Raw genomic sequence first — 14,803 nt, forward strand, 5'->3', positions numbered from 1 at the left:
AGAGAGCTGCGTAGCACACCTGCAGCCTAACCAGAGATTTACCAGGATGCCGCCTGGTTTGGAGAGTATGGATTATGAGGCGAGACTAAAGGAGCTAGGGCTTTACTCTTTGGAGAGGAGGAGGATGAGGGGAGACACGATAGAGGTGAACAATATTAAGAGGAATAGATAGAGTGGACAGCCAGCACCTCTTTCCCAGGGCACCAATGCTCAATACAAGAGTAATGGGTGGGAAGTTCAAGGGGGATATCAGAGGGAGGTTTTTACCCAGAGGGTGGTTGGTGCATGGAATGCGCTGCCTGGGGTGGTGGTGGAGGCTGATACGTTGGTCAAGTTCAAGAGATTGTTAGATAAGCATATGGAGGAATTTAAAATAGAAGGATATGTGGGAGGAACGGGTTAGATAGTCTTAGGCGTGATTTAAGGGTCATAACATGGTGGGCCGAAGGGCCAGTATTGTGCTGTATTGTTCTACGGGTCTAGCACAACTTCGCTGCTTCAGGAAATAGAGGCAAGCATCCCTTATGCCTTTTCAACCACTTTATTGTGCTGTCATGCTACCTTTAAGGCCCAGTGGACATACACACTAAGGCCCCTCTATTCTTGTACACTTACCCATATCCTTTGTTGAACTTCCCCAAATACATCACCTCACACTTCAATGAGTTAAACTTCCTCCAATTTGCTAATTTTCCCTCCAACTCACCAGACCATCTGTATTTTCCTGCAGTCTAAAGCTTTGCTCTTCACTGTCAACCTCACGGCCAACTTTTGTACTAATTGCAAACTTACTCATCTCCCCTAAATTTAGGTCCAAGTCCTTAGCATAATATTATGAAAAGCCAGGGGCTGAGCCCTGTGGAACCCAACTGGCAACGGCCTTCTAGTCACAGAAAGCACCCGGCAACAGTTACACTTTGCTTCCAGCACTGAGCCAATTTTGGATCCAATCGCCAATCTCTCCTGGGACCTTGTGGGCTTGTGCTATTTTTAAACCAGCCTACTGTGGGAGCCCTCGTGAAAAGCCCTGCTGAAAAGTGCACGTAGACCGATTCAAAAAACACTGCATTCATCAACCTTCCTTGTTACCAAGTATTGTGTAAAGACAATCTTTAGAGGAGCTTCGCTGTGAACATTCTGGTAACGTGAGCAAGAAGTCAACAGGCCAGCAGTTTCCCATATTAACCAGGTCAGGCTGGAGGTGCAGAAGGGTTGGTTGGGAAATATACCGTGTGCCAGGATTGCAGAGCCGGTTCAGTGAAGATGCCGTTACAGAGTTGGAAATGGACAACCAGACTTTTCCAAAGAGGACCTGTTGATTATTGGGAGAAGGGGATTAGTAGCTGATTAGCACTCAGACAGCCACTCAGAACGGGTCCTGTACTGCAAGTGAGTGCGTGATTGAAGGAACTGAGAATTATTTTGTCGTGGCGTACTGGAAAAAGCTGCTCTTAGACGATGGACAGTTTGATTTATTTTTAACTGAGCACTTTGTGAAGCAAAATGGTATTTAAGCATATGTTTATTTCACTGAATCATTTAGTGTCACGTGGTGTGGCAGGGAGACAAGCGAGAATCAGGAAGGAGGCCACAAAAAGGCTTTACCGGGATGCTCAGTTCTATCAATGAAACGTCAACTAGTAAACTCCCACCTCAAGCGTGGTACCACATTCCCCAGGGGGTTGACGGCCAAGTCATGAGGAGAGAGTGGGGGAGGTGCAGTTGAGGTAAAAACAAAAGCATGATACATACCTGGGAGAGCAATAGTTCAAACTAAGTGCTGAGAGGACAACAGCTGAAATGTTTTGCGTAAATTGAGAAAAAACGACGAAAGCAGCAGCGTGCACTGAATGCTGCAGGAGATGTACGCGCGAGGACTGAAGAGGATTGTGATTGCTAACATACTCCAAAAGTTGGTCCAGTGGAAGAAACAGGAGTGGCGAGAAATGAATTCAAGGTCAATAATACAAGTTCATTGGAGAAGATTCAGAAAACCTGCAGCTAGGTTAAATCTGCAAATGATGTAAGTCCGTGAATCACTCTTCAAAGAGGCAAAAGCAGTGCACGGTACAGAGATGAATGTGCACAAGTGCAGCACAGATGAGTTGGTTGTGAATAAATAGAAACACTTGTGCTTTGAAGCTTCTCAGTGTGCCTTCCCTATTCATGGTGAGTAGGGCAAGACACACATCACGACGTGGTTAAAGTTGTGATTCTGTCATCATTTTCTAACTTCAGTTTGTCACTTGAAGAAAAATGAACGGGGTGGGGGAGAAGGGAGTTGAGCACGAGGCTGTTCCAGCTACAGTCTATTGGAGAGAGAAGGAAGGAGAGTACAACAGGGAAGGTGATAAACAAATGCAGCAGCTTTCATGACAACACTTTGAAATCCAGTGCAAACAATTTGTACAGTAGCCACACCAGCACAAACTGTGATAGAGAGGCCATAAGGATGCATTTAAGCACAAGGGTCCAAAATCACTACTGCAACTGGGGGACCAGCAGCTCAGGAGGAGTGATGAGCAAAAGGGTAGTGGAAGGTATCAGGCAACGTGAGGAATATCTACATGCCTGTGATAGAATCACTGAAGGCAAGGGACGCACTCATTCTCACCAGTAATAAGATCTCCTTTGTCTCTGACAAACAGCCCTGCAAACTACACTCTCATTTCCAAACCTCTTTCAACATCTTTCTCCAATTTATTTGTCACAGATTTATTAATAGCCCTTTTATTCAGAATCAGAAGTGGAAGTCTTGATCTTTTAAATGTTTTCAGTGGTGCAGCAGGTTGTGCTGATGTATCACAGTTCAGCAATTTGGGTTCAATCCTGAGCTCCGGTGCTGTGCAGTTTGCACATTCTCCTTGTGACCACATAGGTTTCCTCTGGTCGCTCTGGTTTCCTTCCAAAGCCTTTGGTAGGTTAATTGCCTCTAGTATGGATGGTATGAAATTGGGAGGTGTGTTAATGGGCATATGAGTGAAAACAAGGTACAGGGAAATAATTAGGGGGAATAGGAACAGTGGGATTAGTCAGCATTGACTTAATGGGCTGGATGGCCTCTTAATCTTTAATGTTTCTATCTGGTCACCCTAGTTATTGTAAGGGGAACAAAAAGGCCTACTTAATTCTTTCTCAATGGATATAACATCTCACTTCTGGGATCATCATCGAGAATATTGTGCTGTACTGTTCTATGGTTCTAATATTTTCTGCACCTTCATCTGTACCTTTATATCCTTCTTATTATCAGAGAGACCACTTCAGTGTGGCAGGCACGGTAGTGTAGTGGCTAGTGTAACGCTTTACAGCACTAGCGACCCAGGTTCAAATCCGGCTGCTGTCTGGAAGGAGTTTGTACATTCTCCCCTTGTCTGTGCAGGTTTCCTCCCACATTCCAAAGATGTACGGGTTAGGAAGTTGTGACACTTGCGGGCTGCCCCCAGAATACTCTACACAAAAAGATGTATTTCACTGTGTGTTTCGATGTACATGTGACTAATAAAAGATATCTTATCACTAAGGTTTCATACAAGTTGAAAATAACCTCTGACTTCCAGTTCTAAGAACCCCAAGTTTTTGTTTGCTTTTTCAAGTGCCTTATGTGTCATGCCCCTCTACATACTTAGATCTTTATTTTCCAAGGGGAGTGTGGCCCCCTTATCACTCCTAAGAAATCGCAACAAGTTCAACTGAACAATTAAAATTAATTTATCGTTCCCAAATTCATATTGTAACCTTTTGGCCGAGATATTTGGCTACAGTGCAGAACTGCCAGCAGCAATCAGTGTGAGCGCCAGCAACATTGGGCTGTGGAAGGGGCAAAGTTGAAGGCCAAGCTCTCCCACTGGGAAATCTGTCCTTAGATCCTGGACCAGGAGCCACCAGCCAGTGGAATAGAAATTCTACGGCTGTAAGGGAGAAAGCCAGGAATAGGGTGTTTTTGTTTTTAATTATTTTGTGCTAATTATTTCCACGTTTTAAGTCAGAAGCAACAACACTTCTGGCAGACTGCGAAGCTGGCTTTGCTAGCTATCTGTTTGTTTCAAGCCTGTGTTCTAACCTACCCACATGGTTAGATCACATTACACAAAGCCTTAGCACAAAGGGTCTTACTGAACAGGAGGTGGCACTCTCAACTTTCAATGGCTGAGGTGACTGTGGCAGTTGTGTACCTTAGCATGGGGTGGCAAACTTCACCGTGGGTCCAGGCCATTACCCTTCTCTCTGTTTTGGCACTCCCTCCCAATTAATTACTCTCCAATTTGCAGTAATTTGTACTTGTGGTTCCAAATCCAGATTATAAAATAAAATATCTTTATCAGTCACATGTACATTGAAACACACAGTGAAATGTATCTTTTGTGTTGAGTGTTCTGGGGGCAGCCCGCAAGTGTCGCCATGCTTCTGGTGCCAACATAGCATGCCCACAACTTCCTAACCCGTACATCTTGGGAATGTGGGAGGAAACCGGAGCACCCGGAGGAAACCCATGCAGACACGGGGAGAACGTACAAACTCCTTACAGACAGCGGCAGGAACTGAACCTGGGTCACTGGCGCTGTAATAGCATTACACTAACTGCTACACTACCGATTATCATTGTTCTAGCGCTACTCCTGGTGGAGAAGTACTTGAATGCTTATCTCTTGGTCTTTAATATGGGAATTGTGCTGAACTATTGAAACATGGGATGCTCAGGCACGGAGGAAGCTGAATAACCTACAGACCCTGCGCCTGATCCTTCCAATAGCAAGGCAACTGGTCAAGTTGCCCTCTTTGCCAATTTTTCTCTGTAACTTCTTTCAAGTATTTTTTTTAACTACCATACAATTGAAGATTATATCTGCTATGCTGTCAGTGTTAATAGTAAATTACCATGAACTTCTCCCCATAACCATCCTACTCCAAATCATATTCATCTTTCCTTTTAGTGTCTATCATTCCGCATGTCTACAGTCCCATCCGTCTCTTCCTACTCATTCTATATAGAAAACAGCCAAACATCTCATTTATATTCCAGCCCATTACTCATTCTGTCTACAAGTCATCCGGAACATCTCGATATAACTCAAGACTGCTTAGTTATATCTCAGGTAGTCATACATCTGCAATATGATCTTACGAACTAGGAGCAGGAGGAGGCCACTTGCTCCCTCAAACTCACCGTCCCATTTAATCAGATTATCTCAAGTCCTGCCTACTGCCAGTAACCTCCCAGCCACTTGCTTATTGAGTATCTTTTTGCCTCTGCCTAAAATGTATTCATTGACCACCAAACCTCTGAGAAGAGAGTTCCAAAGACTCTCAACTCTCAGAGAAAAAAAATTGCCTCAGCTCTGTCTCGTAATAGGTCCCCCCTTTATTTTTAAACAGTGATCCCCAGTTCTAGATTCTGCCACATAGAAAACATCTCCACATCCACCCTTTCACGGCCCCTCAGGATTTCATACGTTTCATTTAAGTCCCCCCTCTTCTAAACTCCAGGAGATACCAGCCCAGCTTGTCCAACATTTCCTCATAAGACCACCTGCCCATTCCCAGTATCAGTCCAGTAAATCTTCCCCAAATTGCTTCCAATGCATTAATACCATTGATATTTTACACCATGCTCTAGTTGTGGTCTCACCAGTGACCCATGTAACCATATTCCATACCTCAGGAGCCACCTCTCGGTGAAGACGGACATTGATGATGCAATTCACCACCTTCAATGCAGCCTTTCATCTATTAAAGGAAAGGGTGTCTGAAGATCAAGACCTCAGACCTGGCACGTTAATGGTCTACTAGGCAGCAGTGAGCACTGTGCTCCTATATGCCTCTGAGACCTGGACTTGCTTCAACAGGAAAATTACTACAACACCATCTTCACAAAATCCTTCAAATCGACTGGAAGGACAAACGAACCAGTGCCCTCCCCGTATCGAGGCCCTACGTACACGCAGCCAGCTCCACGGGGCTAGCATCGCTACATACCTGACCCCAGTCTCCTGGAATGGATACTCTATTTTAAGTAACAACATTTTATACTGCAATTCTATATTTTAAGGCTAAATAGTATTAATGTAAAACACAGCAAAAGTAAATCAAATGACTGAACTCACCATCGCAAAGAGGATGCTGCTGCTCATTAGCTGGCAACTGCACTGCCCTGATGTAGAAATGGAAACAAAAAATGCCTTTTCACACTTATTTTGCATAACACTTGAAATAAAATTCGCTGGTTTTCATAAAACAACCTTATGTAGGCCATGAGGCTTATGTAACCCCCTTCTCCCTCCTGCCAAAACGCAACGTTCAATTTACCAAAACTAAAATTTATTGTTCCCAAATTTATGTTGTAACTTTTTGCCTGAGATATTTGGCAACAGTGTGGGCCATATAACCATATTCCATACCCATGTAGGCCTGAGACTTCTATACACAGCCTAGCCTGGGCAAGGCCACCACCCAAAATCACTTCATTCTAAATGTCAAAAGGGCGGTGTAATTTATTCCCTTGTTCTGCATACTCTAGTGGCATTTCATCAGGTCCAACAGAACGTTCATGAGTTGAAGGCTGAGGTTTACTAACCTTGAATAGATCTGCTATTGCTTAACATCCTGAGAAATATTTACATGAGAATTCTGGATGCATAAATACCAGATAAAGAAGAATTTACTGTAGTACATCCCAGATATTCACATTGCCAGGGAATCTCACATAATCACACTGTTGTAGGACTAAAGATATGTGGATCTGATGTTGTCACAGAACGTTCAGCGATGTGCACTGTGAAATGAGACACTATCACAGCAATAGCCTGGTAAATCTCAAGTAATCAGTACAGCCATCCACAGTCTTAGCATAGAGTATATCACATTACTTAGACTATAATCACGTGTAATGAGTGTTACAGTACTGTGAAGCAAGGGGTCATGGTGGATTACAATGCAATATATATCAGATGTTGTACTGCAGTATTTCTCAAGAATTAACACTAATAGAGGAGTGAATCCCAGGAATTTTCCAGTGGATTTTGTATTCCAAAGGCCTGGGCTAATGATCCAACACAGCAGTTCAAGTTGCCCCATGGGAGCTAGGGCATTTCAATTTATTTGATTACATAAATATGGAATTAAAAAGTCAGTAACAGTAATAAGGATTATGAAACCACTATTGTATGATGAAAGATCTATCTGGTTTGATAATGTTCCCTGGGGAAAGAAATCTGCCATCCTTACCCTTTCCCACAATGTGACCCTACAAATTCCAGCCAGCTGTGCTAAAAACTAAGAGCTAGAATTTTGCACGGTTGAAGGTCACATTAACGCAGTGCAGTGATTCTGCACATACTTCTGGGTTCTTAGCATGAGTTGCTAACATTATTAGAACACAGAACAGTGCAGCACAGGAACAGGCCCTTCAGCCCACCATGTCTGTGCCAACCAGGATGCCAATGTAAACTAATCCCACCTGCCTGCACATGGGTCTAGATCCCTCCACTCCCTGCCTGTTCATGTGTCTGTCTAAGTGCCTCTTAAGTGTTGTTCTTGTATCTCCTTCCATCACCTCCCCAGGCAGTGCCTTCCAGGCACCCACCACTCAAAAAAAAAACTTGCCTCATAACTCTCCTTTAAACTTTCCCCCTCCACCTTAAACCTATGCCCACTAGTATTTGACATTTCCGCCCTGGGAGAAGACTACCTGCCCTATCTGTGCCTCTCATAATTTTATACACTTTCATCAGATCACCCCTCAGCTTCTGACACTTCAGAGAAAACAATCCAAAATTGTCCAACATCCTGGTGAACCTCTTCAAAGCCTCCACATCTTTCACATAATGCGGTGACCAGAACTGGACACAACACTCCAAACGTAGCCTAACCACAGTTTTATACAGCTGCAACATGACTCACTAACTTTTATACTCAATGCACCAACTGATGAAGGCAAGCATGCAATTTGCCTTCTTTACCAACCTATCTACTCGTGTTGCCACGTCCTAGGACCCGAGACCTGCACCCCAAGATCCCTCTCTATCTCTCTGGGAGCCGAGAGGTAATGTTGCAGCTATATAGGACCCTGGTCAGACCCCACTTGGAGTACTGTGCTCAGTTCTGGTCGCCTCACTACAGGAAGGATGTGGAAGCCATAGAGAGAGTACAGAGGAGATTTACAAGGATACTGCCTGGAATGCAGAGCATGCCTTATGAAAGCAGGTTGAGGGAACTCGGCCTTTTCTCCTTGGAGCGACGGAGGATGAGGGGGGACCTGATAGAGGTGTATAAGACGACGAGAGGCATTGATAGGGTAGATAGTCAGAGGCTTTTCCCCAGGGCTGAATTGGTGGCCACAAGAGGACATAGCTTTAAGGTGCTGGGGAGTAGGTATAGAGATGTCAGGGGTAAGTATTTTACTTAGAGTGGTGAGTGCGTGGAATGGGCTGCTGGCAACGGTGGAGGTGACAGATACGATAGGGTTGTTTAAGAGACTTTTGGATAGGTACATGGAGCTGAGAAAAAGAGGGTTATGGGCAAGCCTAGTAATTTCTAAGGTAGGGACACGTTCTGCACAGCTTTGTGGGCTGAAGGGCCTGAATTGTGCTGTAAGTTTTCTATATTTCTATATCAATGGTCCCAAGGATCCTGCCATTTAGTGTATACTTTCCCCTTACCTTTGGGCAAGTGTGAGGTGTTGCAGTTTGGGAGGTCAAATGAAAGGGGAAAGTATACAGTTAATGGCAGGATCCTTAACAGCATCAATGTACAGAGGGATCTTGGGGTCCAAGTCCATAGCTCCTTGAAAGTGGCCATGCAAGTACGAAGGCAAGCATGTCATACGCCTTCTATCGGTCAGGGCACTGAGTACAAGAGTAAGGAAGCCATAGTGCAGCTATATAAGACTTTGGTTAGACCACACTTGGAGTATTGTGCGCAATTCTGGTCGCCCCGTTATAGGAAGGATGTGGAGGCTTTGAAAAAGGGTACAGAAGAGGTTCACCAAGATGCTGCCTGGATTAAAGGCTATGAGCTATAAGGAGAGGTTGGACAAACAGGTTGTTCTCTCTGAAGCATTGAAGGCTGAGGGGGGACCTGATAGAGGTGTATAAGACAACGAGAGGCATAGATAGGGTAGACAGTCAGTCTTTCTCCCCCCCCCCCCCCAGAGTAGAAACATGGCTGCAGGGGGTGGTGGTGAAGCAGATATGCCTACGACAAGCAGTGGCTGCACCTCCTGTCCCACAGCCAGCAGCCGTTCCGCTGTACAGTGGCCAGCTGCGGGTGGGCCTTCACCATGACCTACAAGCTGAAGCGCCACCTGCACTCGCAGCGCAAGCTGTGGCCCTTCGGCTGCCAGGCCAAGCACTGCAGCAAGCGCTTCACCACCGTCTACAACCTCAAGGCCCACATCCAGGAGCTGGCCTTCGCCTGCGACGGCTGCTCACAGCCCTTCGCCACCGCCCCGAAGCTCAGCAGCCACCGGCGGGGACACTTCAAACCCCAGCGGCCCTTCAAGTGCGACTTCCCTGGTGAGGCCCGTGGCTGCCAGAACGGGGTGGACTTGGGAGGCTAGCAGGGGCGGAGGGGCCGAGCAGCCAGCCTTTTTAAGCAGGCCCTACATAACCATAACATTGTTATTCAAGAAATAACAAAAATTCAGAGATGCAAAGAGAGTTGCAAGTCCTCGTGCAGGATACCCTAAAAGTTAACCTCCAGGTTGAGTCGGTGGTGAAGGCAGCAAATGCAGTGTTGGCAATAAAAGCAGAGATGCCTCTCACCTAAGACTAAGGGAAGCCTTAGATAGTCTTAGGCGAGGTTTAAAGGTCGGCACGACATTGTGGGCCGAAGGGCCTGTGTTGTGCTGTACTGTTCTATGATGTGATGTTGAGGGTCTATAAGGCCTCACTTGGAGTACTGTGTGCAGTTTTGGGCTCCTTATTTAAGAAAGGATGTGCTGATGTTGGAGAGGGTTCAGAAAAGATTCACTGGAATGATTCCAGGAATGAGAGGGTTAACATGAGGAACATTTGACGGCTCTTGGGCTGTACTCCTTGGAGTTCAGAAGAATGAGGGGGGACCTCATAGAAACATTTCGAATGTTAAAAGGCCTGGACAGAGTAGATGTTGCAAAGTTGTTTTCCATGGTAGGGGAGACTAGTACTAAAGGGCACGACTTCAGGATTGAAGGGTGCCCATTCAGAACAGAGATGCGGAGAAATTTCTTTAGCCAGAAAGTGGTGAATCTGTGGAATTTGTTGCCACGGGCGGCTGTAGGGGCAAAGTCACTGGGTGTATTTAAGGCAGAGATTGATAGGTATCTGAGTAGTCAGGGCATCAAAGGCTATGGTGAGAAGGCAGGGGAGTGGGGCTAAATGGGAGAATGGATCAGCTCATATAGAATGACGGAGCAGACTCAATGGGCCGAATGGCCGGCTTCTGCTCCTTTGTCTTATAACAGGTAGGATAGCTTAAGCCAATTGGAGAGGGCTAGTATTGTTGGGTGGGGTCAAGTGGCCTCTGGCTGCGTGGGTTGGCACTTGTATGGCGCCTTTCACATCCGCAGCCCGATTGAGCAACTGTGGTTCGGGTGGCGATGCTTCACCTCTGAGTCCGATGGTTGCGGTTTGAGTCCTACACCGGAGTCTAGGCTGGGACTCAGTGGCAGTGCCAAGGGAGTGCTGTACAGTTCGAAATGCTGCTTTGTCTGAAGTGATGTTAAACCGAGGCCCACCTGCCCTCAGGTCAGTGCAAAACATCCACAGTACTATCCTCAAAGAAGAGTAGGGAAGTTCTCAGTGTCCTGGCCATTGTTTCTCCCTTTCCAACATCACTAAAAAGCCATTGGAAAATCAAAGAACTGGAAATTTGAAATAAAAGGTGCTTGAAATACTTGGCAAGTCAGGCAGTGTCTGTGGAGAGAGAAACTGTTAACGTTTCACGTCAATGACCTTTCTTCAGAATCTTCTGATCAGCAAATTATTTCAAGCACTCCGTAGCGATACAAACGAGGGCCAGAGTCCGGTGTCCATCCCATTACTGTTTGTACTGCTAGACTGGCATGGAAATACAGACAACTCGGGAATAACTAATGTTCTTCCTTTTATTTGAGGAGGGCGGCAGGGATAAGCCAGATAACTACAGGCTGGTGAGCCTTGCGTCAGTGGTAGGGAAATTATCGGAGAAAATCTTAAGGGCGTAGGGCTATTGTACATTTGGAAAGATGGGCTGATCAGAAATAGTCAGCAGTGCTGTGTGCGAGGGAATTCCTGTGACTAACTTGATTGAGTTTTTTTTTGAGAAGGTGTCTATGATTGAAGTCGGGGCAGTAGATAGAACAGTACTGTATGGGAACAGGCCATTCAGCCCACCATGCTTACACTGACCATCATGCCAGTCTAACTAATCCCATCTGCTTGCATGTGGTCTGGACCTGTCCGTCCCCCACCTGTTCAGCTGTCTGCCCAAGTGCCTCTCAGCCAGTTATCATATCTGCTTCTACCACCCACCACTCTTTTTAAAAGAAAGCTTGCCTTGCATCTCCTTTAAATTTTTCCTCTCACCTTAAATCTATGCCCTCTAGTATTTGACATTTCCATCCTGGGAAAATACTGTCTACCCTATCTACGCCTCTCATAAACTTCTCTCAAGTCGCCCCTCAGCTTTTGATGCTCCAGAGTAAACAACCCAAGTTTGTCCAGTCCCTCCCTATGCTAATACTCTACAATCCAGACACATCCTGTTGAACCTCTTCTGCACCCTCTCCAAAGTCTCCACATCCTTCCTGTAATGGGACGACCAGAACTACACACAATACTCCAAATGTGACCTAACCGAAGTTTTATACAGCTGCAACATGACTTCCCAACTTTTATACTCCGTGCCCCAACTGATGAAGGCAAACATGTCATGTGCCTTCTTAACATAATCTTAAGGTGATTGGAGGAAGGTACAAGGGGGATGTCAGGGGCAAATTGTTTTTTATATATATATATATATACACACACACACACACACACACACAGTGGTAGGTACATGGAACGCACTGCCGGCAGAGGTTGTGGGGGCAGATACATTAGGGACATTTAAGAGACTCTTAGATAGACACATGAATGATAGAGAAATGTGGGGCTATGTGGGAGGGAAGGGCTAGATAGATCTTAGAGCAGGATAAAATGTTGGCCCAACATTGTGGGCCAAAGGGCCTGTACTGTGTTCTATGTTAACCATGCTATCTGTTTGTGTTGCCACTTTCAGGGAGCTATGGACTTACACCACAAGATCCCCCTGTACATCGATGCTCCTGGGGGTCCTGCCATTTGCTCTTACATTTGATCTCCTAGAATGTAACACTGCACATTTGTCTGGATTGAACTTCATCTGCTATTTCTATGCCTAAAGGTTGACCTAGGCTGCAGCAGGGTACTGATCAGACAGAAAGTTGGGTGGAGAGTTGACAGATGGAGTTTAATCCTGACAAGTGTGACCTTGTGCATTTTGGGAGGTCAAATGGGACTGGGAGTTGTACAGTGGGTGGTAGGGTGTTAAGGAGGGTTGATGAAAACAGGGACTTTAGGGTTCAAGTCTATAGTTCCCTGAAAGTGCCTTCACAGGTCAGGACACGAGTACAAAAGCTGGAAGGTAACGTTGCAACGTTACAAATCACTGGTGAGACTGCAGTTGGCGCATTGCGCACAGTTCTGGTCACCACACTACTGGAAGGACGTGGTCGTGCTGGAGAGAGTGCAGAGAGGATTCACCAGGATGTGGTCATGGTTGAAGGACTTCAGTTATGGGGAGAGGCCTGTTAGGCTGGGTTTGTTTTCTCTGAAGCGAAGGAGGCTGAAGGACGACTTGATAGAAGATTGAGGGCATTCATAGGGTAGATGGTCAGAATCTTTTTTCCATGGTCAGGGTATCAAAACCTTCATAGCTTCGTATCTTCATAGCTTCCTCAGAGAAAACAATCAAGTTTGTAAGACAAGGGTTCTTGCCACTCATCTTTCTTCTTCTTCACAAGATGATGTTGGTCCTGAATTATGACCAGATGGCCTTTAAACAACTCCCACATGTTAGATGTGGACTTGCCCAATAACAGCCTTTCCTAATCTACTTCCCCTAGCTCCCGCTTAATACTGTTGCAATTAGCCTTTCCCCAATTTAGCACTTTCCCTTGAGGTCTGGTCTCATGTTTATCCATAAACATCTTTAAAACAGAGAAACAAAGGACTGTAGATGCTGGAATCTAGATTTTTTTTAAAAAATGATGCTGGAGGAACTCAGCAGGTCAGGCAGCACCTGTGGAGAAAAAGTAGGCAGTCAATGTTTCAGGTCAGAACCCTTCTGTTCTGACCAGAAAAGTTGACCACCTGCTTTTCTCCACAGATGTTGCCTGGCCTGCTGAGTTCCTTCAGCATCATCGTGTTTAAAACTTAGAGTTATGATCACTGTACCCAAAACATTCTCCCACTAAAAACTGATCACCTGGCCAGGTTCATTTCCCAATACAAGGTCTAGTATGGCTTCTTCCTTGGTTGGACTATCTGCAAACTGTTTCAAGAAATTTGTCTGGATGTGCCAAACAAATTATGCCCCATCTAAGCCTCTGGCACTAAGGAAGTCCCAGTCAATACTGGGGAAATTAAAGTCAGCCACTGCAAAAACCCTGTTGCTTCCACATCTTTCCATAATCTGTCTACATATCTGTCCCATTTGTGTGCTCGTTTGAGATTTGTTTGTGCTCAGGAGACACGAGACTGCAGATGCTGGAACAAGAAATAAACTGCTGGAGGAAGTCGGTAGGTCAGGCAGCATCTGTGAAGGGAAATGGACAGTTGATGTTTCAGCTGGACTAGTATTGGGAAATGAGCTTGGCCAGGCAACTGACCTTTCAGTGAGAGAAAGTTTAGGGAACAGTGATCACACTCCTTAAGAGAGTGATGAATAGGGATGAGAAGATGGGCACATGAATATGCAGAGAATGGAGGGATATGGACATTGTGTAGGCAAAGGATGACTAAGGCATTTAATTACTGGTTTAATTAGCTCAGTGCAACATCATGTTCCTGTGTTGTACTGTTCTGAGCCCTTCAACCCAGAGTCCATGATGACCATCAACTACATATTCACACTAACCCCATTCTTTTTATCTTATACAGATTCTCTCCACATTCATGTCAACTGCCCCAGATTCTACACACCAGGCACAATTTACAGAGGCCAACTTGCACACCTTTGGGACATGGGTGGAAACTGGACCACTCAGTCACAGGGAGAACAAGCAAACTCTGTGCAGACAGCACCCGAGGTCGGAATTGAACCTGGGTCCCTGGAGCCAGGATAGAGTGGCTCCACTGACGCCCCTAAAGGTGGTAGCTCCCTGTTGTGTGTCCAAGTCCCAGCAAGCTTCAAATTTTTTAGTAGATGCCCCTGGTTTATGGAGCAGTGTGGTGTTACACAAAGGAGTCTAATAATGTTTTTTTTAAAAAAACAGCACTGTGAAATGGAATGTTTTTGGAGCTTTTTGACAGAGTTGGGGGGGCTCAAAATGCTGAAAAATGGCACTGCTGTATTTCTAGGTTTTTAATCTCCAAAAGTACATCTGCCTCCAGCCAAGCTGTTCCAATACAGTTGTAACATATTAGAAGTAGGTACAAGGGTAGGCCATCTGACCCTTTGAACCAGCTCCACCATTCATCGAGACCATGGGCGATGGATCTTTTACCTCAGTGACGTTCTCCCGCACTATCCCCATGTTCCTTGATTCCCTTAATGTCCAGAAATTTACCAATCTGTGTTTTGAACAGTCACACTGACTGAGGCT

The sequence above is a fragment of the Pristis pectinata genome, chromosome 15 (assembly GCF_009764475.1).
Source record: "Pristis pectinata isolate sPriPec2 chromosome 15, sPriPec2.1.pri, whole genome shotgun sequence".
In the NCBI taxonomy this organism is placed as follows: Eukaryota; Metazoa; Chordata; class Chondrichthyes; order Rhinopristiformes; family Pristidae; genus Pristis; species Pristis pectinata.